Source organism: Gossypium hirsutum, chromosome A13, assembly GCF_007990345.1.
Source record: "Gossypium hirsutum isolate 1008001.06 chromosome A13, Gossypium_hirsutum_v2.1, whole genome shotgun sequence".
NCBI classification, from domain to species: Eukaryota; Viridiplantae; Streptophyta; class Magnoliopsida; order Malvales; family Malvaceae; genus Gossypium; species Gossypium hirsutum.
Genome location: NC_053436.1, coordinates 10,320,330 through 10,342,703, shown reverse-complemented (window position 1 = coordinate 10,342,703; position 22,374 = coordinate 10,320,330). Strand labels below are relative to the sequence as shown.

General features: G+C 36.3%; 1 non-coding gene across 1 annotated transcript; it reads right to left on the bottom strand.

Annotated features, from left to right (window-relative positions):
• Nucleotides 1-13,686: 13,686 nt before the first annotated feature.
• LOC121212827 (small nucleolar RNA R71) lies at nt 13,687-13,793 on the bottom strand. The gene has a single exon (XR_005908201.1). It is a non-coding gene; the product is annotated as a small nucleolar RNA R71 (small nucleolar RNA).
• Nucleotides 13,794-22,374: the final 8,581 nt, after the last annotated feature.

Below are 22,374 nucleotides of genomic sequence, written 5' to 3'. Positions count from 1 at the left end.
TGATTGTTGTTTCGTGTTAAAATTGAAATTTTAAAATTTGTAAAGTATAGAGATTAAAATTGATCAAATTGAAGAATATGAATTACTTTACAACTTTATGTATAGTATAGAACTAATAGCAGAACTTAACCGAATGGAATTAATTGCTATTCTAAATTCGAAAAATACAAAAAAGTAAAGTTAAACTAATTCAAAAAATATAAAGATTAAATTTACAATTTATACATACTACAAGGCCTAGGAATAAAATTTTACCTAAAATAAACTAACTTGACACGACATTTCAACATGTCATAGCGGTCTATGTAGAATTATAATAGGAAAAGCGATTTTTCTCTTTGATAGAATAGGAAAAGCGACCTTTCTTAATTAGAAAAATGAGTAAAATGGATTGAGCTTCGACAATCACATACATTTGTTTGTTTATTTTTATTATTATTTTATTTTGAAAAAGAAGAAAAGACACAACTAATTAATCTAAAATAAATGGATTATTTGTAAACAATTGCAATTCCTCTCTCTATTAAAAGCTATTTTAGTCATTCGATTTGCTTCTACGTTTTCTTCACTAGGGAAGTATTCCAATGCCCAGCTTCCGACATTCTTCAAGAGGTGGTGTATGTGTCTGATTATCGTTGATATAGAGGTCGTTGATATTGAAACTTGGATAACTTCAATAGCTTTCAAACTATATGTTAAATATGACTCTTATTTTCAGTCAAATTTGAAAAATAATCTTTCAGTTAAACTCTATTTACTTGTTTCAATCAAACACTGATTAGTTTTGAGATTATTTTATTATTATTTGACCTATAAATTTAGCCTATAAATAGGCTATTTTACAATATTAAAAAAATACACCAATTAGAGATTAGAACTCATAACACATTTAGAGAATTTTGTGTTTATGTTTTGAGGGTTCTTTGTTTTCTGGTTTTCGGGGTTTAGTACTTATGTCCATCTTTTATACTCTTCGTTCTTTTGCCATTATAGTAAAATTATCTTTGCTCATGTTTTTTATCCTCTTTAGAGGGGTTTTTCCACGTTAAATTTGTGTGTTCAATTTCTCAATTTATTCCACTATTTTTCTTGTTCATTGCTTAATCAGGTCGATCTTAACAAGTGGTATCAGAGCTAGTTCAATTTTCATAGATCAGCTCATTCAGAGATGTCAACAACAAGGTTTGAAATTGAGAAGTTCGATAGTGAGACAAATTTCAATATGTGGCAAGTTCGAATGATGGCAATTCTAGTTCAATCCGGTTTGAAAAAGGTTGTTACCAGGAAAAAGCCTGAGAATCTAAATAAAACAAAATGGGAAGAGCTTGATGAAAAGGCTTTGTCTGCAATCCAGTTATGCCTTACGAATACGGTATTACAGGAGGTATTGATGGAAAAGACCTCATCTGCCTTGTGGAAAAGGTTAGAAACTCTTTATGCGACTAAGTCTCTGGCTAACCGTTTAGTGTTGAAACAACGTCCATTTATGTTTCGCATGAACGAAGGTGAGCTTCTTAGAGATCACATTAGTCAATTCATTACTCTTTTAAATTATTTAAAGAACGTTGATGTTCATATTTAAGATGAAGATTAAGCTATGCTATTATTATGCTCTTTACCTCCTTCATACAAGTCTTTCAGGGAGACCCTGATTTATGGCAGAGACAAACTCTCGTTTGAAGATGTGAAGGGTCATTTGTTGAGTAGAGACAAACTCGACAATGACCTTCATTTGGATAGCAAGACAGATAGGCAAGCTTCCGTTTTGGTAGCATCAAAGAAACGAGACAAAAGATGTCGCTATTGCAAAAATTTAGGTCACGTCAAAGCAGATTGTTATAAACTACAAAATAAAAGAGTTGCTGAGAGTAACGAGAAAGATGTAGCTGGTGCTAATTTGGCCGATGAAAATGGTGATGATTTCTTATTAGTGTCAACAAGCGATAACTCCAAGCTCATGTCTGAGTGTATCCTAGATTCAGAATGTTCTTTCCACATGTGTCCCAATAGAGAATGGTTCTCCACGTACAGTTTGGTTGAAGGTGGAGTTGTGCGCATGGGAAACAATTCATCTAGTAAGGTAATTGGTATTGGTACTGTTAAAATTAAGATACACGATAGGACGATTAGGACACTCTCAGATGTCAGGTATGTACCTGATTTACGAAAGAATCTCGTCTCCTTGAGTATTTTAGACTTGAAAGGATACAGAATTAACATCGAGTCAAGCGGCATTAAAGTATCTCGTGGAGCTCGCGTTTTGTTAAAAGGTAAAAGAACCAGGAGTCTTTATATTCTGGAAGGTTCTACAGTGACAGGTGAAATCGGACATCTTTCGTCTGTTACGGAGTTGAAGTCAACTCATTTGGAGCGGAGGCAACTTGGTCATAGGAGGGAAAAAAGTATGACCGTTTCGTTGAAGAAAGGTTCTCTTTTGGATGTAGGTTTTGAAAAGTTAGGGTACTGTGTTCGTGAAAATCAGACCCGAGTTAATTTTGATTTGACAGTGTACAAGTCGAAGGCTAGAAGTCTTCCGGTTTCTAAGCACAAATTCGACTCAGTTAATTCTTTGCATAGTTCAAGATAGGCTCGTGGCTGGCTTTGGCAAAGATGGCATTGTGGAAATATGAGACAAGGTAGAGATTTATTAAATATAACTCCTATTTTCAGTCAAAATTAAAAAATAATCTTTCAGTTAAACTCTGTTTACTTGTTTCAATCAAACACTGATTAGTTTAGATTATTTTATTATTATTTGACCTATGAATTTAGCCTATAAATAGGCTCTTTTACAATTTTAGAAAAATACACCCATTAGAGATTAGAACTCATAACACATTTAGAGAATTTTGTATTTACGTTTTGAGGGTTCTTTGTTTTCGGGTTTTCGGGGTTTAGTCTTTATCTCCATATTTTATACTCTTCGTTCTTTTGCCATTATAGTAAAATTATCTTTGCCCGTGGTTTTTTATTCTCTTTGGAGGGGTTTTTCCACGTTAAATTTGTGTGTTCAATTTTTCAATTTATTCTGCTATTTTTCTTGTTCGTTGCTTAATCGGGTCGATTCTAACACTATATGTTTGTATTAACACTTCCTTACTTTACTTTTCTTGCACCAGCAACAGACCATCCAAAATACCCCATAATTCAGTATCAAGTATTGTGCATTTTCCCAATTGTCAGCAAAAGCCAATGATCCACTCCCCATGATTGTCTCTCAATATCCCCCTGCAGCAGCATAACCTGATTTTAATTTAACCGAACCATCAGTTCTGAGTCTCATCCATTTATCTGTCCAATTAAGCTCTACCCTCATCTTTTGTCTCATATTAGAGTTAACCTTGGGAAGAGACGCATACAGTTTTGCCTAACTGTACAAGTCTTTGATGATTTCTTCTACACTCCATGGGACTTCTTAAAAAATAAGAAAATTCTTGTTCTTCCAAATAAGCCACATGACAAGCCCAAAGAGAGTTGGCCAATCAATCTCCCCGAAGGTGAATTTTTTACTATTTAACAAATTAAACATAAGCCACTCATGCAGATTCTTGGAAAATGTAACGCCCTAAATTTTTGGGAATTCTGTAAAGGTTGTAAAATTTAAAATTCTGTGTTTTGTTTGTTATGTGTAGGATTAATTATGTTGGTGGGCCTCTAGAAGGCCCAAGCTTAGGATAAAACCCGGTAGTTTTAATTAATTTTAAATCTGTAGGGGAAAGGGGTTCTGATAAATTGGGCTTTTTAGGAATTATTTGTGAAAAATAGATCACAAGGAAGCAAGTGGTGAAGTGGCATATGACGCCACAGGGAAGGCTGTAAGTGGCGTGTGGAAGCTAGGGAGGACCCAGGTTCAAGCCACAATAACAACAAATCAAGGGATTAATTTTTATGAACAGAAAAGGTAAGTAATGGAACTGAAGTAAAAGTCTGTCAGGAGGAGTTTGAATTGCTCAGGAGATTGAGTAAGGAGGGGATAAGGGAGAGGATTTAGGAGCTGATCAAGGAGGATGGTGTTGGCCGAATAGTGGACTCTTGAGGAGCAAAAGTTGGCCGGCCAAGGGTTTCTTTAGGGGGAAAATTTCGGCTAGGTCAAAAGCTAGGTATAAATTCGGCATTTGGAAGTGTTGTGCCGTTTTTTTTCTTTTATGACCATTCTTCCTTCTTTTCCTTTCTTTTCTTTTCTTTTTCTCTCCATCTATCTTCCTTCTTCTTTCCTCCATTGCCGAACCTTCCTACCATCTTGTTCATCTCCATTTTTTCCTTCAACCATTTCAAAACCTTCATAGCCTTTGGCCATAAAAAGCCGAAATCCCGAAAGCTTGATTCTTTTTGTGCCGATTTCTTATAACCAAAACCACATCTCTTCTCTTCATCATTTGTGGCCGATTCACCAGCCCTCTAAAACCTCAAGTTTTGACGACAAGACCATAGCAAAACCCTCTCGTTTTACCTTTCTAAACACAAGTTGCAAAAAAAGCCAAAAAACCCCACATTAAAAGGGACTTGGCCGAATACTAAAGTCACTGAAATATCAAATTTTGTTATCATTTGAGGGCTTAGATCTACATTGGGATCGAGTGGGAAACTCATTGGAATCAGTCACTAAGGAATCGGTGGTAAGTCTTCGCCAAAACTTAGTCTTCTTACATATTTTAGGAAAAGCCGAAATCCCTAAAAGTTAGGGAGGTTTTCGATTTGGACTTGTAACCTTGAGGGGTCGTAATAACTATTTTGTTTTGGTAATAGCGTGATTTAGAGGCGGTTGATCAAGGGCTTGGACAGGTGGAACGATCGGATCTTTGGAGTTAACCATCTTTCGGCAGTAAGGTAAGAGCAATAAGGGTTTTTGGCATGTTTGGCCGAATGTGGTAAGGGACTAGATACTCAATTGTATTTTTGATGTTTGGAGTAATAGTAAGTGATTCAATTGTAGGCAGTTCAGGGGTAGATCTCGACGAGGAAATCCCGAAAACAGGTGTGCAACTGACACCCTCTCATAGGCTAGATTGGCAAAAGCCGAAATGCCGAAATGCCGAAAAGCCGGTATTTTGGGCACTTGCGAGTGTGCGAATGCTCGTAAGACGTATGGGTAATTATTACTGGTAATCGAAAGTGATAAAACTGTAGTACGCGCGATTTCGTGCGTTTTGATATATTTTGGGCTTAATGCACCAAAACTTGGTTAATGGGCCAACGGGCCCAATTCGGTAAGAACACTCGGTAAGTGTTTCTGGCTAAACGTAATGGCTACGATATGCATAAAAACCTTAGAAATAGTTAGATGTACTAGAGTACCCCTATGTATACAAAATTACCATTATACCCCTATGTATGCAAAATTACCATTATACCCCTATGTATGCAAAATGACCTCTATACCCCTAGGGTTAACTTTGTTTGAAAAGCATGATGAATTAAATTTGTATGATGTATGCCATGAATGTATATCTGTTGCATGGGGACATGGGTTATATTATGGAGGAAGCGTCCTGGTGGCTATGCCACAAATTATCTGTTCTGGTGGCCCTGCCACGTATATCTATTCTGGTGGCACTGCCACAAAATATCTGTATCTGGTGACTCTGTCACATTTTCTGTATCTGGCAGCCATGCTGCATATTTCTGTGACGTGTAGCAGTTGGGTGGGTCGAGTAGTCTCCCCACATGGTGAAAGGATGGTACGGGGGTGTATGTGGTTGGATATGGTTGGGTTTCTGCATAAGCATGATATATCTATTCTGGTCTGTTCTGGGCCTACGGGCTTTATTCTGATATCTGTTCTGGGCTGAGGCCAACTTATTCTGTCTCTGTGGTTTGAACTGATTTAGGCTATGGTTGGGTTGAATTACACACTGAGTTTTCCAAAACTCACCCCTTATTTTTATCCTCGCAGGTAATCCTCAACCATAGTGGGCTTGGAGCTGTGAGCGATTTGGACTGGCCACATGTTTCTACAAACCTGGTTTCTTTCTGGTGAACTGGACGTCCTTTTAATTTCATCTATGGTTTTGGGTTTTAAGTGTAATAAGGCCTTTTAATTATTTTTATGTTTTTAATTACTTTTATTATTTTATTTTATTATGATGAAAAAAAACTATGATAACTAAGGAAAATGGATTAGCTTTAGGACGCGTTTTCAAAAACATCAAGGGATTTCAAAATAACACGATTACAAGTAAGACTTCCGCTAAGCAAACGTTTTCAAACTTAATCCTTTTCTTAAGATAGACACAACCAGACGGTTTTCTCAAAATTATATGAGTCGTTAAGGTGTGGCAATGGTGGTGTGCATGTCTAGGATTGGATCCGAAGGGAGCTTGGTACTTAAGCAGTCCGACGGACTCACCTCCTCTTCTTCCTGGTTTCTTACCTGGTGCACAGCTTCTATTCACCTTAACCTGCTTTAAAAAGTATCTTTTACAACCCCAACTAAGTTTTCCAAACTAAGTAAAACGGAACGTTTTGAACGCATCGATGTGGCGCATCGGATCCGGTCATAATGTCTAGGCCGGGTTTGGGGTGTTACATTTAGTGGTATCAGAGCCAAGTTGCAACAACTCTGCTGTGGAATGGGTTTACAAAAACGAAGATTTAAAAAAAAAACGATTTTTAAATCTGGACTTCTGAAGGTGGCATTCCGAATCTCCTGCCCAAACCTGTAAGTATTCTGAATTTTTCTGAATATATTCTGAATTATCTGTCTGTACTGAAACTTTACTAGAATACTCTAGATAGGATGCTACTGAAACCCTAGAAAAGCTTGCTAAAAGACTGAAACTGTAGTTAGAAGTCGATTCTACGAAAATCATCTCTAAATTACTATTTGAATCATAAAACATCTGTAATAATCACTGGAATGCTAAAATTAATGCATAAAATTTGTAATCAGATTATACGATATGAGTACGCGAGCAGCTCGAGGTAGAGGCCGTGGACGAGGCCGAGGAAGAGCTCGAGCGGGATCTTCGTCTTCAGGACATATGCCAACGGCAGAAGTACCGGTACCTTCGGCAACGAAAGTGGAATCTCATGATCATGGTGCCGGGGATGACGCCCTGTCGCAGGCAATGCTTCGAGTTCTGGAAAGGGTTGCCGGGGCAAGTTCGGGCAATGAAATTCGAGGATCGATTTCTGAACGACTCCGGGCTAACGGAGCGGAGATCTTTAGGGGTGTGTCTAGTGTAGCCCCGAATGTGGCAGAATATTGGTAGTATAATTTAATAACTAAGTCCATATAATGGACTCTCGAAGTCTAAAACATGTATTAAAAGTGAAAAGGGACTCGTTCAAGTACTCCAAATTTTTTTATTATAAATTTCGACAGCATTTCTGCTTATTTTTACATAGAACCCCCTGCAATTAAAACCGTATCTATTTCAAACATAACCAATTCAACCAACTCATTTCACATACTCATTTTCTATTCTAAATACCTTCTAATCAAACTCAATCAATATAATGTAAATTTAAATATATCAATGTACTAATTAAATTGAAATGGATAAACTTCTTTCATTATAATTCTTAGACTTGTAATACTAACATTTTAACCATTTATATTCAAAACATAATAACCTTTTATACACATCCTATATACATGCCACATTACCAAAAGAAAATATGCATCACCAAAAGTTTGTTGAAGTCTGGTCTGGCTTTGGATGCTGGTTTAGTACTTGACTTCTACAACCTGCGCACGGAAACAACTATACGCTGAATATGCATATACTCAGTGGTATCACTATAATTCAAGTTATAATTAAATACATTAAATCACACACATACTTTTACATTACAATTATCATCACTTAATGAACAATTCAATCTTTTTATGTTATCATTTGATTATATATATACACCATTCTTATTTATTTATTTCAATTCTCACATTTCACATATGCCATATCATTCAAATTTAGTTTTATCAGTAAATTTATTTAACTTGTCCCTATTAACTTGACTCGGACTCAGCGGATACACGGATTCCAACCAACACACCAGTACGGCACATTGTGCCTTAACGGTACACAGTACGTAAACAGTAATCATAACGGTAGTAGTAACAGTAACAGTAACAGTAACAGTATTCAACATACAAAGTGCTGAATCTGTAACAGTAACAGTAACAGTAACAGTAACAGTATTCAACACACAAAGTGTCGGATTGGTAGCAGTAACAGTAAGTAGTCGGCACATAAGTGCCTGATCAGTAAGCCAGAAAAAACCCGTACTCTTCCATATCCTATGGCATGCCAACTATATCCAACTAACCCGACTAGTTAATAGGGTATTTAATTCACTTTTCAGTACAATTTCCATCTCAGTTAAGTATCAAATATAATTCCTTATTTCAATCAGTTTCACAGTATTGCAGTAATTCATTACTTCAGTAATTTCACAGTTCAATGCAGTACGCATAACAATATTCAGTAACTTTACAATTCAATTCAGTACTCAAAACAATATTCAGTATTCCACAATTCAGTTCAGTATCAGTCTCAATTTCAGTACCCAATTATAAATTTATCATTTTACTAAACACTTACCTTAAAATACTTACCACACATAATTAGTAAATTAAACACATAATAATGATAAAGTTTGAATTATAGTGGTATAAACCAGAATTCTCTTCGGATTTAATCCTCGACGATATTTTCTTTTCCTTTTTGGGCCGATGCCTCAGGCTCAATATTAGCAATTAAACTTCAAGCTTTAAAACCTTAATTTTCCCTTTCTTCTTTCTTTCCTTTTTCTTTCCTGCTCTGTTTCGAAATGGCCTCTGTTACTTTTAGCTTTGTTTTATTTTGTTTTATGTTTTCTTTTCTTTTTATTTCATTTACTTTATTTTATATTTAGGTTAATTAATAATTATAAAATATAATTAATAATTATAAAGTATAATTAATACATTTGTACCATATCATAACCTTACATTTGTCTTAATCTAACTATTTTATCAAATAAAAAAATCTTATAATATAATAATTTAATTAATAAATATCTTTCACTTAAAATTTAAGAAAATATATACAATTATATTACAAATGTACAAATACATATATTACACATGTATTTTATCATATTCATACAATTGGCATATTTTGATTTATTTAATAATATAATATCATTATAATTTAATTATCATAAATTCATATAATATAAATTATATTTAAATATCATTAATTATATAATTAAAACAAATAAAATCTTAGATTTTATTCCCTTTATGCCACCTCAACTATGCTAAATGGCTTAATTGCCATTTTAGCCCTTTTTACTTTCTTTTAATATATAATTAGACTTTCACTCTTTATTCAATTTGATCCTTTTTCCTAAATTAAACTAAATTAACCAAATAAAAATCTAATTAAACACACTATTAGACTCATAATTACTTCTAATAATTATTTACTAACTCGGTTTACTAAGACAGAGGCTCGATAACACACTTTCCCGGTGCCCACGAATTTTGGGTCGTTACATAGGGTTTATGTTTAAAAATTTACCCATGTGTTACATGCATGTTCTTTGATGTTTAATGAAGGAATATATGAGCTTGATGTGTGTTTAACATCTTTTACTAAGTGATTTTGCATGAAAACACCTAAAAAGGACTAAATTGAAAAAGGTGTAAATTGAGTGATAAAAATCTATTTTTAATGAGTAATATGGGTTTTTATGAGTACAAGGAAAATTTGACTAGGCTTGGATAACAAAGAAAACACATGCATTTCATTTTATGAACCTAGGGACTAAATTATAAATAAGTAAAAAGTTAGGGATAAAAAGGTAATTTTACTAAAGTATGAATTAAGGGTCGATTTGAACAATTTGGTTATTAAAAAAGTTTAATTTGGTATTATAGATCAAGAAAAACAGAGTTCGGACCTAAACCGAGGGAAAAACAATGTTTTGGATTAAAACGTAAAGTTAGCAATATTTTGGGACCAAGGTAAGTTGTGTGTAAGTAATTCAACAATTTTATTATCGTGTATTTAATGCTTGATGTTATATGAAATGTGTGTATATGCCCTTATGGAATTTGACTTGAGATGATTCAATAACAATTTAATGATAGCTTTGTATCTCGCAAATCCTGGGTGACCCTAAGGAATACTTAGGATTTGGATGTCATGACACCATGATTAATGAGATCCCGTGTAAGACCATGTTTGGGGTATGGCATCAGCATCGATACGAGATCCCGTGTAAGACCATATCAGGGATATGGCTTCAGCATCGATAAGTGATTTCGTATAAGACCATGTCTAGGGTATGGCATCGATATGAGGTCCCGTATAAGACCATGTCCGGGACATGGAGTTGGCACCGATTCGAGACTTCGTATAAAACCATATTTAGGATATGGCATCAATGTGTCGTTCCATGTAAGACCATCTCTGGGACATGGCTTTGACACCCTATTTGGTATATGACAATCCTAAACGTCCTTCCATATTCCAAGTGGTTCAACCGACAATTCAAGATCAAGGTTAAGAGATGGAGAAATACGAATAAACCATGAGTAGTGCAGGTATGTACGTAAACCTCATGAGTATGAAATTTGATTCATGATGGAAAATTTAGAATGAGTAAGAAAGAGTAAGATAAGTTGTGAAGTTCAATGACATTTATTGTCAATTCTTATTATGTCCATTGTGTGTAAATTGATAATGTGGTGGTAATTAGTAGCATGTTTAACTCATGAAATTGCATGATCTATGTTGTTTATTATTTACATACAACTTACTAAGCCTTATGCTTACCCCCTCTCTCTTTTCCCTTTTTCTTAGCATCGCCAAGCTAGCTCGGGGATCGTGGATGTCGGAGCTCAAGTCATACTATCAACAAATCTTTTGGGGTATATTTGGTTTAATACATTTAAGCATGGCATGTATAGGGGATTTATTATTTTTTTATACGTGTCATATTGGTTGGCCAAAGTGGTGGCCCATATTGGTTTACTAATTCATTTTGTATATGGCCATAAAGTATGGCTCGTATTGATTATTAAGTTGTAATCCTAGATATTGATGCATACATGAGATGTGTTGATGCCCTTGAGGTGTGTGATGAGTTGGTTGTTGACAATGAATGATAAAGTATGGAATCTATGCTTGATGGATGATTGATGTCACTTGGTTAGGTTATAGCATGGTTTAAAGTAAAGAAATGTTTTGAATGATCCTAGTAAGTTGTGGAGTCCTAAATATGTATACTTTTGCATGTAATTGTCATGCATGAGTTAAACTATGGATGTTTAAGTGACCCATTTATGCCATGATAATCACCATTGGCATATGAGAGTGTGCATGTGTTACTGAGGGTGACAAAAGGGCTTGGAAAATAGCCTTAAAGTTGTCTATACGGGTAGACACACGGGCAGAGACACGACCGTGTGTCTCAGCCGTGTGGAAATACGGCCTCAGGATATGGGCGTGTGCCCAGGCCGTATGAAGTTTGCTCTCTAAATGCGAAAATTAAATTCACCACACGACCTAGCACACGGGCGTCTGACTTGGCCATGTGACTTATAATTAATGCTGACGTCATAAACAGAGAGTTACACGGGTTAAGGACACGGGTGTGTCCCATCCACATGGGCATGTGAAAGCCACATGGCTTGTCCACACGGGCGTGTGATGATAAACCGTAATTTATACATATTTTTATCCCATGCTTAGCACATCTATGGATGGTTTCTCCTTAGAATTAGTGAATTCGATGCTCCTAATCCTTTAATTTCATGTTTTATACTTAGGTGAGCATAGGAGAGCAAAAAGAGCGAGAAACGGGCTGAAAACGGAGAAAATGGGCCGACGTGGGAAATCAAAACGGCCTGGACTTTCTCACACGTGCGTGTCACACGGGTGTGTCCCTTTGGGAGGATTGAAGCACGACTTACACAGGTATACTACACACCCGTGCCTGTTCAATAGCCTTAGAGTAATTGCACACGGGCGTGTCCCTACCGAGCCCAAGTATAATCCTATTTGAAAAAGGCCAATTTTGTGGGATCTTAGGAATTTTAAAACCTATTTAAACACCTGAAGAGGCACTTAAAAGGGGAACACAGAGTAGGAAGCAAGGAATTACTCAAGGGAACCCGATTGATCCATCTCAGGAGCTGGATTCATCATCAAGACTGAAGATCTCCCTTCAAGTTCCTTTCGTAGTTTTGGGTTTTCTTATGTTTTGTTATCTTTATGCTTTTGAGATGTTTTCTTTCATAAGTATGAACTAAACCCCCTAAATAGCTAAGAGGAATGAAACCTAAGGCGATTCTTGTTATTATTATCTTAATTGTATGATAAATATTTGACTTGTTCTTAATTATGTGTTCTTAATTCTTGTTTTGATATTCCAGGATATTGATTCAAGTTAAGCTCTTATTCATAGGAGGAATAGACCCTATCTAAGAGTAAATTTGTCATAATTAAGTGGAGTTGATCGCACGCCTAGAGATAGGCTGTTAAGATTTTGCCAGATTAGGGTGAAACCTAATAAGGGAATCCATAGATTGAGTTAATGCAATTCTAGGGTGTTAATTAGAAAGAGATTTCAATTATTCAACCTAGGGTTAGACGTTATTAGTCTCGAGAGATATAATAATATAACTTAGGGATTTCTACAGATCAAGTCAAATGAATAAATCGTCTGATTCAGAGTCAAATAACAAGTGAAGTCTAGGTGGATTTTTCCTTAGGTATTGTCTTAATCAATCGAATTTTCCCAAAAGTATTTTCCCAAATTTTATTTCTGTGCATTCTTAGTTAATAATTAGTTTAGATAACCAAACCTCTTAATTTTTAGGCTAGATAATAAAAAGGAAGTAAATACTAGTACTCGTAGTTCCTTTGGGTTCGACAATCCGGTCTTGCTGAACTATACTACTATTCGATAATAAGTTAGTCTCAAGAACAATTCTTTCATAAATCTTTAAAACCTGTCACAAATATCACTATCAAGTTTTTGGTGCCATTGCCGGGGAACTAGGATATTAGGAACACTCGATTTTTATTACTTTAGCCATTTTACTTTTATTGCAATTTAAATTTTTATTTTATTTTCTAATTCTTCATTTATTTTCTTCTGACAGGTTTTTCTAGTTTATGACCAGAAGAAACCTGTCGGGACCATTACTGTTTGATAGTGAGCTCGATCGCATAGTTCGCATAAACCGAAGAGAAATAAGGCGAAGCTTACAATACACAGAAGAGCAAGAGGAAGATACTTCAACCACAACTGAGGAGATGATTGAAAACCAAGAAAATCCGCTACCTCCTACGATTGCTGTTAATCAGAATCCTGCTCCGTGCACTATGTATGATTATGCTAAACCTTCTTTAACAGGAACTGAATCGAGCATAGTTAGACCTGCTGTAGCTGCAAATACTTTTGAACTAAAACCTAACACCATTCAAATGATACAAAAATTTGTTCAGTTTGATGGTTTGCAGGAAGAAGATCCTAACACTCACTTGGCAAATTTCTTAGAATTTTGTGACACTTTTAAAATAAATGGCATTTCTGATGACACCATTCACCTTCGGTTGTTTCCCTTTTTGTTGAGAAAAAAAAGCTAAACAGTGGTTGAATTCGTTACCACGAGGGTCAATCACTACTTGGGAACAAATGACCGAAAAGTTTTTATTAAAATATTTTCCACCGGCTAAAACGGCTAAATTACGTAATGATATCTCTTCTTTTGTGCAAATGGATTTAGAAGCACTCTATGATGCATTGAAGAGATACAAGGACCTTTTGCGAAGATGCCCTCACCATGGGTTACCACTCTGGCTACAGGTCTAAACATTTCACAATGGCCGAAACCTTTTGTCTCGGCAAATGGTTGACGCAGCTGCTGACGGAACCATCAATAATAAGACACCTGAAGATACCTATGAATTTATAGAGGAAATGTCACTAAATAACTATCAGTGGCAAGTCATGAGGACAAAGCCAACGAAAGCAGCCGACGTTTATAACGTTGATTCGGTCACCATGCTCTCTAATCAGGTAAAACTCTTGAATAAGAAAATTGATGGTTTTCTTAGTTCTTCACAGGTTCACCTAGTAATGCAGTGCGAAGCAAATGGAGGTGGATCAAGCAGTTTAGAATACCCACCTTATGGCCATAACATGGAGAACTAGCAATTAAATTACATGGGTAATAATCCTCGATCTCAAAACAATCCTTATAGCAATACTTGCAATACAGGTTGGAGGAACCACCCAAATTTTTCATGAGGAGGCCAAGGAAATCAAAGACCACACCCCCTCCACCCAGTAGGAGAAAAAGCTGAACCTTGAGGAGATGCTATCCAAATTTATCATGGTGTCAGAAACTCATTTTTAGAATACCGAGACGGCACTCAAAAATCAACAAGCATCAATCCAGGGGCTCGAAACTCAGATTGGACAGCTCTCCAAGTTGATTTCCAAACGACCACAAGGTAGCCTACCAAGTAACACTGAACCCAACCCAAAAGAGCATGTGAAAGTAGTTACACTAAGGAGTAGGAAAATGTTAGAGAAAAAGAAGCTACCACAAGAAGCTGACAGAAAGGAGGTCGAACCCGAAAATAATGACAACTTAATGCAAAAAGAATATAAACCACCAATGTCATACCCAGCAAAGTTGAAGAAAGACCGCATGGATGTATAATTCGGTAAATTTCTTAAACTTTTTAAACAACTGGATATTAACTTACCTTTTATTAAGCTATATCGCAGATGCCTACATATGCAAAATTCTTAAAGGAGCTTCTAACAAACAAAAGGAAGTTTGAAGACTTATCTACAGTGGAGCTTAATGAAAAGTGCTCAGCCATACTCTAAAACAAACTGCCAACCAAACTGAAAGACTTAGGAAGTTTTACTATTCCCTGTTTAATTGGTAGTTTGAATGTTGATAAAACACTAGCTGATTTAGGCGCCAGCATTAATTTGATGCCATATAAAACATTTAAACAACTTGGTCTTGGGGAACCCAAACCCACTAGGATGAGTACTCAATTAGCTGATAGATCTGTTAAATATCCTAGGGGAATTATAAAGGACGTACTTGTAAAAGTAGATAAATTTATATTCCCTGTTGATTTCGTTGTGCTTGACATGGATGAAGATGTTGAGGTGCCTTTAATTTTAGGTCGACCATTTTTAGCCACTGCTAGAGCTGTAATTGATGTGGGTGATGGTAAATTGGTACTTAGAGTAGGTGACAAAGAAATTATTTTTAAAATTTATGATGTCATGAGATTTTCTAAAGAACAGGATGACTCATGTTATTTTATCGACTCTATTGATCATGCCTTTTAATTTCGATCAGGAGTGTTTAGGAGCATTTAATACTTTAAAGGATAAACTGACTAAAGCTCCAATTATAATTGCACCTAATTGGAATTCACCTTTTGAACTAATGTGCGATGCGAGTGATTTTACAGTAGGGGCAGTTTTGGGACAGCGAAGAGATAAACATTTTCAACCTATCTATTATGTTAGTAGAACTTTGACAACCGCACAAGAAAACTACACCACCACGGAGAAAGATCTGCTAGCTATGGTTTTTGCATTCGATAAATTTAGGCCATATTTAATATTGTTTAAATTTGTCGTTTATACTAACCATTTCGTTCTTGGCCACCTTTTGACTAAAACTGATGCAAAACCTCGACTCATTCGATGGATCTTATTATTGTAGGAATTTGACTTGGAGATTAATGATAAGAAATGAGCTGAAAATCTTGCAGCTGACTATCTCTTTAGGCTTGAAAACTTAAGTACCAAAGAACCAGATGACATTGAAATAAATGATTCATTCCCTAAAGAACAATTTGAAATAAATGATTCATTCCCTGAAGAACAATTTTTTACTATATCTGATTCTGAGGTACCTTGGTTTGTAGATATTGCAAATTTTTTAGCTGCTACCATTATCCCAAAAGGGTTGACACATCAACAAAATAAGCGATTCCTTACTGATGTGAAAAACTACTTCTGGGAAGACCCTTTTCTTTTCCATAAATGTGCAGATCAAATCATTAGGAGATGCCTTACAAGGACAGAAGCATTGAAAATCTTGGAACATTGCCACTCAAGATCGGCTGGAAGACATTACGGTGGAAAAAAGACCTCACATAAAGTCCTTGAATCAGGTTTTTATTGGCCCACTTTATTCAAAGACGCCAACAGGTATGTTACTTCTTGCGACAAATGTCAAAGGACAGGTAATATATCCAAACGTGATGAAATGCCTCAGACATATATGCTCTCAAGTGAAATATTTGACGTTTGGGGTATCGACTTCATGGGTCCATTCCCTAGTTCATTCGGGAACAAATACATTTTAGTAGCTGTTGATTATATGTCCAAATGGGTAGAAGCCCAAGCTTTACCTACTAATGATGCTAGAGTAGTAGTACGATTCCTTAAGAAACTTTTCTTTCGATTTGGTACACCTAGAGCAATTATCAGTGATAGGGGTACTCATTTTTGTAACGCCCAATTTGACAAGACCCTCAAAAGTACGGAGTTCATCACAGAACAGCTACCCCTTATCACCCTCAAACTAGTGGCTAAGTCGAAGGAACAAACCGAGAGCTTAAACGTATCCTTGAAAAGATAGTAGAATTAAACATGAAGGATTGGGCGACGAAAGTAGATGATGTTTTATGGGCTTATAAAACTGCTTTTAAGACTCCCACAGGAACATTACCTTACAGACTTGTTTATGGGAAAAGTTGTCACCTACTATGGGAGTTGGAACACAAGGAATTCTAGGCTATAAAATTTCTAAACCTTGACCCCAAACTTGTAGGTGAAAACAGGTTGATGCAGTTGAACGAATTAGATGAGTAGTGAGCCAATCATATGAAAATTCACGCCTATATAAGGAAGCGACGAAGCGCCGCCACGACGCCTGTTTGAAGCAACGAAGGCAATTTAAAGTTAGAGATCTTGTCCTGTTATATAACTCGAGGCTCAAATTGTTTCCTGGAAAGATTAAATCATGATGGTCAGGTCCTTTTGTAGTTCAAACTGTATTTTCATATGGTACAGCAGAGGTAAGTCATCCATTACAAGCCACTTTTAAGGTAAATGGACATCGTCTCAAAATGTATAACGATGAGAATTTCAAAGACGATAAAGAGGAGCTATGGATCCATGAAGTTACCTAAATACACCCACAACGTAAAGTCGAGCTTAGACTATAAACAAGCACTTCTCGAGAGCCACCCCGAGCACTAACGGTGCTAACTTCTTTAAATTTTAGTCTTTAACATTAAATTCACTAACTGAGTCACTGAACACAGGATTTTCAAAACCTCACGGCCAGGTACATGGGCGTGCCGTAGGCCATGCACATACCACGGGATGAAACACGGCCATGCTCTGCGTTCGTGTGAAAACAGGGTAAAAATTTTTCCGCAACACGGGATGCGATAAGTTGCCACGACTGTGTGACATGGCCGTGAGCGAAACTGCCAAAATAACACAGGGGTGCGACACACCCCGTGTTTTGAAATCGTGGGCAAACCTGTCAATTTAGCACTGGCGTTCGACAAGCTCGTGCCTAGCCCCGTGGACGACACTATCATAATAAAACGGGCATGGGAGAAGCGATCGAAGATTGACACGGCCGTGCAACATGGCCGTGTACACCAATACGCCCAATTTTGAAAATCATGAAACGCACGGGTTGAAATGAAGGCATACGATCGTGGGGCACGCTCGTGTGCCCCAATTTCTCTATAAACAACTATTATCTATTTTAGCTTTATCTTTATATTTTGAAATTACTTTTTATTTCCTGATAATACTATTTTATCTTGAGTTTTTACAATTTTTATTTTCGGCTATTTCATTACAAGTAAAAATGCTTCATTATATTTCATAAAGAGTTCCTGATTTTATCACAGTCATAAAGAGCTCCAAAGCTCATCATCAAACAGGAATTAAAAACCCCAACGGTGCAGGACTTATGGACTAATAAACCTCTACCACCGCCAGAGTATCCTCCTCCACTCTCATCATTGCCTTGGTCGATTATTCTCCATAACTCCAATTCAAAGAGTCCATTCATCATTCAGGAAGTTTCACTTCTCTCCCTATCTTATGATTATAAATCTATCTTTTTCAATATATCTTTCTTTGTACATTGAGGGCAATGTACCTTGAGGGCAATGTACATCTTAAGTGTGGGGGTCTTTCATATCATCATTAGAAATCCCTGAATTTTGTCTTATTCTCACGTGAATCACTCATATCACTATTAGAATGAATTTTGATTAATTTATGATTTTTATTGATATGTCTTGAATTAAAACATAGGTATTTATGCATTGATTGTTTAAACTTTAGGACATTAGGGAATCAAGCATGATAAGTTGATTTTTGAAGAATTAAAAACTTTTAGGTTGTTTCCCTAAGCTTGGGCATTATCTTGAGTTGAAATTCACAAGTTTGAACATCAAAAAGCCATAATTTTTGTGAGATCTTGAGCCTTTAGAGCATATTTTATTCCTTTCATGCTCACTTTCATTATGAGTGCGTTAGTTTTGATTTGTTATTCTAGAACTTGTTTGATTATGCATGTCAAGACCACACCATTTGATTTGATATGTCAAGATGATAAAGGCACTTAGGTTTAACCCACTCACTCTATAAAAGCTTACCTTCGTAATTAACCATTAGTGAACCCATTTGAGTCTAACAAACCATTAATTGATTTACCCTCAATATTAACCCATAACCCATTATTGTTAAAATCACCTAATTTGATCCCTATTTTTGTCGAGATTTGATTTGAAATAATTTCTTAGCTATGTTTTGTTCTTCTATGTATTTGAATTGTTCAAAAAAAATGATACTTCAATACATATTAGTAATAATTCGTTGTTTTTGAGCTTGAGTTTCCATATTCTGAGAAGAAGCTCACTTGTATTCAACTGATGACTAGTTATTTTTCTAGCTAGGTAATTTTTCAATTTAATCTCGATTCTAACATCTTCTTTCAGCTTGTGGCCACACCCCCTAACCAAAGCCACGTTACAACCCTCTAAAAAGACCTTTTTGATTGATGTATCAGCTCAATATATAGTGGTGGAGATTTGATATTCAAGCAAGCCTATGGTAATAACTTTTAATATTGACTAATGAGTGCTTGTATTGAGGTCTTTAAACACCTTGAGTGATTTGAGTGAATCTTTAGTGAGGATGTTAAACTCTGTGATATTTTGATCAAAGGTAATCACTTAGATGAGGGGAGACACCTATATTTTCGTGATAAAATGCTCAACTTGGAACGTTTGAAACTTTGATGTAGTTTTAGTTGAATTTTCAATGTATGAGTACTTATGGATTATTTTGAGATATTATTGATAGGGATTATAAATTGAGAAGAATTTATTTTGATTATGAGTTGAGGATTTTTGCTTGAGGACAAGCAAATGCTTAAGTGTGGGGGTATTTGATAAACCGTAATTTATACATATTTTTATCCCATGCTTAGCACATTAATGGATGGTTTCTCCTTAAAATTGGTGAATTTGATGCTCCTAATCCTTTAATTTCATGTTTTATACTTAGGTGATCATAGGAGAGTAAAAAGAGTGAGAAACGGGCCGAAAACGGAAAAAATGGACCCACGTGGGAAATCAACACGGCCTGGACTTTCTCACACAGGCGTGTCACATGGTCATGTCCCTTTGGCAGGATTGAAGTACGACTTACACGGGTATACTACATGCCCGTGCCTGTTCAACAGCCTTGGCCACGAGCTGGAGTAATCGCACATGGATGTGTCCCTGCCGAGCCCAAGTATAACCCTATTTGGAAAAGGCCAATTTTGGGGGCTCTTTGGCATTCTAAAGCCTATTTAAACACCTGAGGAGGCACTTAGAAGGAGAACACAGAGTAGGAAGCAATGAATTACTCAAGGGAAGCCAATTGATCCATCTCAGAAGCCGGATTCATCATCAAGACTGAAGATCTCCCTTCAAGTTCCTTCAGGAGTTTTGGGTTTTCTTATGTTTTGTTATCTTTATGCTTTTGAGATGTTTTCTTTCATAAGTATGAACTAAACCCCCTAAATAGCTAAGGGGAATGAAACCTAAGACGGATCTTGTTATTATTATCTGAATTGTATGATAAATATTTGACTTGTTCTTAATTATGTGTTCTTAATTCTTGTTTTGATATTCCAGGATATTGATTCAAGTTAAGCTCTTATTCAGAAGAGGAATAGACCCTGTCTAAGAGTAAATTTGTTATAATTAAGTGGAGTTGATTGCATGCCTAGAGATAGGCTGATAAGATTTTGCCGGATTAGGGTGAAACCTAATAAGAGAATCCATAGATCGAGTTAATGCAATTCTAGGGTGTTAATTAGAAAGAGATTTCAATTATTCAACCTAGGGTTAGACATTATTAGTCTCGAGAGAGATAATAATATAACTTAGGGATTTCTACGGATCAATTCAAATGAATAAATCGTCTGATTCAGAGTCAAATAACAAGTGAAGTCTAGGTGGATTTTTCCTTATGTATTGTCTTAATCAATCGAATTTTCCCAAAAGTATTTTCCAAATTTTCTTTCTGTGCATTCTTAGTTAATAATTAGTTTAGATAACCAAACCTCTTAATTTTTAGGCTAGATAATAAAAAGGAAGTAAATACTAGCACTCATAGTTCCTTTGGGTTTGACAACCCGGTCTTGCTAAACTATTGTAACACCCCAAACCCGACCCAGACGTTAAGGCTGAATTCAGCGTGTCACATTGAAGTGTTTTAGTGAAAGTTGTGTTTTCATTGAAAACCCTTCTTAAAATAAAAGAAAATCCTAATTAACAAAAAAAAAACTCTTTTCAATCACTTGCTCAAAACATAGGATTTGATGACAATATGTCACTTTTTAAAATTTAGTTGCAGAAATGTAGAAAATACATACTATAGTTTAAGAAACCATGTTCAACTACTTATAATTACACCACATAAAAATAATAATCCAAATAATAATAAAATGGAAGCTCTATTACAATCTGATTTGAAAAGTACTTAATAACATAGAAACTTATATGCTTTAGAAAGAAAACAAGTCCACATTATCTTTCTAGCGGGCCACCCAGAGTTCCTCCAAACATCGAACCTTCTACTGAGCATCACCTGAAAATAAAATAAAAGAGGGGGTGTGTTTTCACAAACTCAGTGTGTACAACCCTCGATGAAAATCAAGCATTAAAAAATCATCATACATCAAACGTGCAATGCAATCCCATCCCGATAATCCATCCGTTACATACCAACTCCGTCCCCCATCACACTATGTGAGGATATAAATATCGACCCACCCAGCCCACACATCAATGGTAGCCCGGGTGCAGAACTACCTTCATTTACATATTGGGCTTTAAAAGTCGTTGGTGGATCCACGATTGTCAGGAAACCATGTGATCCTCATATACTTTCTCCGTTCCATAGTTCCCACCCCATATGCAACCTAAGCAGAACATCATATGTATGCATGTCACATCCATAAAACTTACATTCAACATCTAGGGGTATTTTGGTCATTTTCACCCTTAGGGGAATTTCGATAATTTTTCCTTAATTATGGTTTTCACTTACTTGGACCCGTTAACAAGTCCCGCGAGCTAAGATGAACAGATACTATGCACCAAGTAGGATACCAGAGAAGAGGAGGTGGGTCATTAAGACCACTTAAGTACCAAGCTCTCCCTAGATCTAGTCCTAGACATGCATATACCCGTTGCCATACCTTAACCCTTTAACTTGTCCACGGTCGCAATATATTAATTAAGTCTTATGTAGTTATCATATACTAGGCCCAAAAACCCTTACAATGCCCAAACAAATTCACATACCTGTATCTGGCCCATTAAGCCCAATCATATTCATATGGCCCATTAGGCCCAAACCACCTATATATGGCCCATTAGGCCCAAATCACATTTATATGGCCCGTTAGGCCCAGTCACATTCATACTCATGCTCACATACAAATTCCTATCACATAGCATCAATATTCAGTTTTTGCCTATTATGGCCCCAACAGCCCATTGGGCCCATTTAGCCCATTCTGGCTCGTATGGCCAAATCACAACCCAAGTCCACGGAATCGCCCGTGGGTCTCAGGCAACCTATTGGTCTCCCCCTTACAAGTGTTCGCGCACTCGCAAGACTACCGTAGCCAAACTTTCAGCTTTTCGGCATTTCGGCGTGGCATTTCGGCATTTCGGCATTTCAGCTTTTGCCGATTCATAGTGTGTGTGCAGTGTATGTACAAACCTGGTACGCAAGCGTGCAACAATTCCCTTAGTCACCAACCTACAATGATATCACCCTTCCATT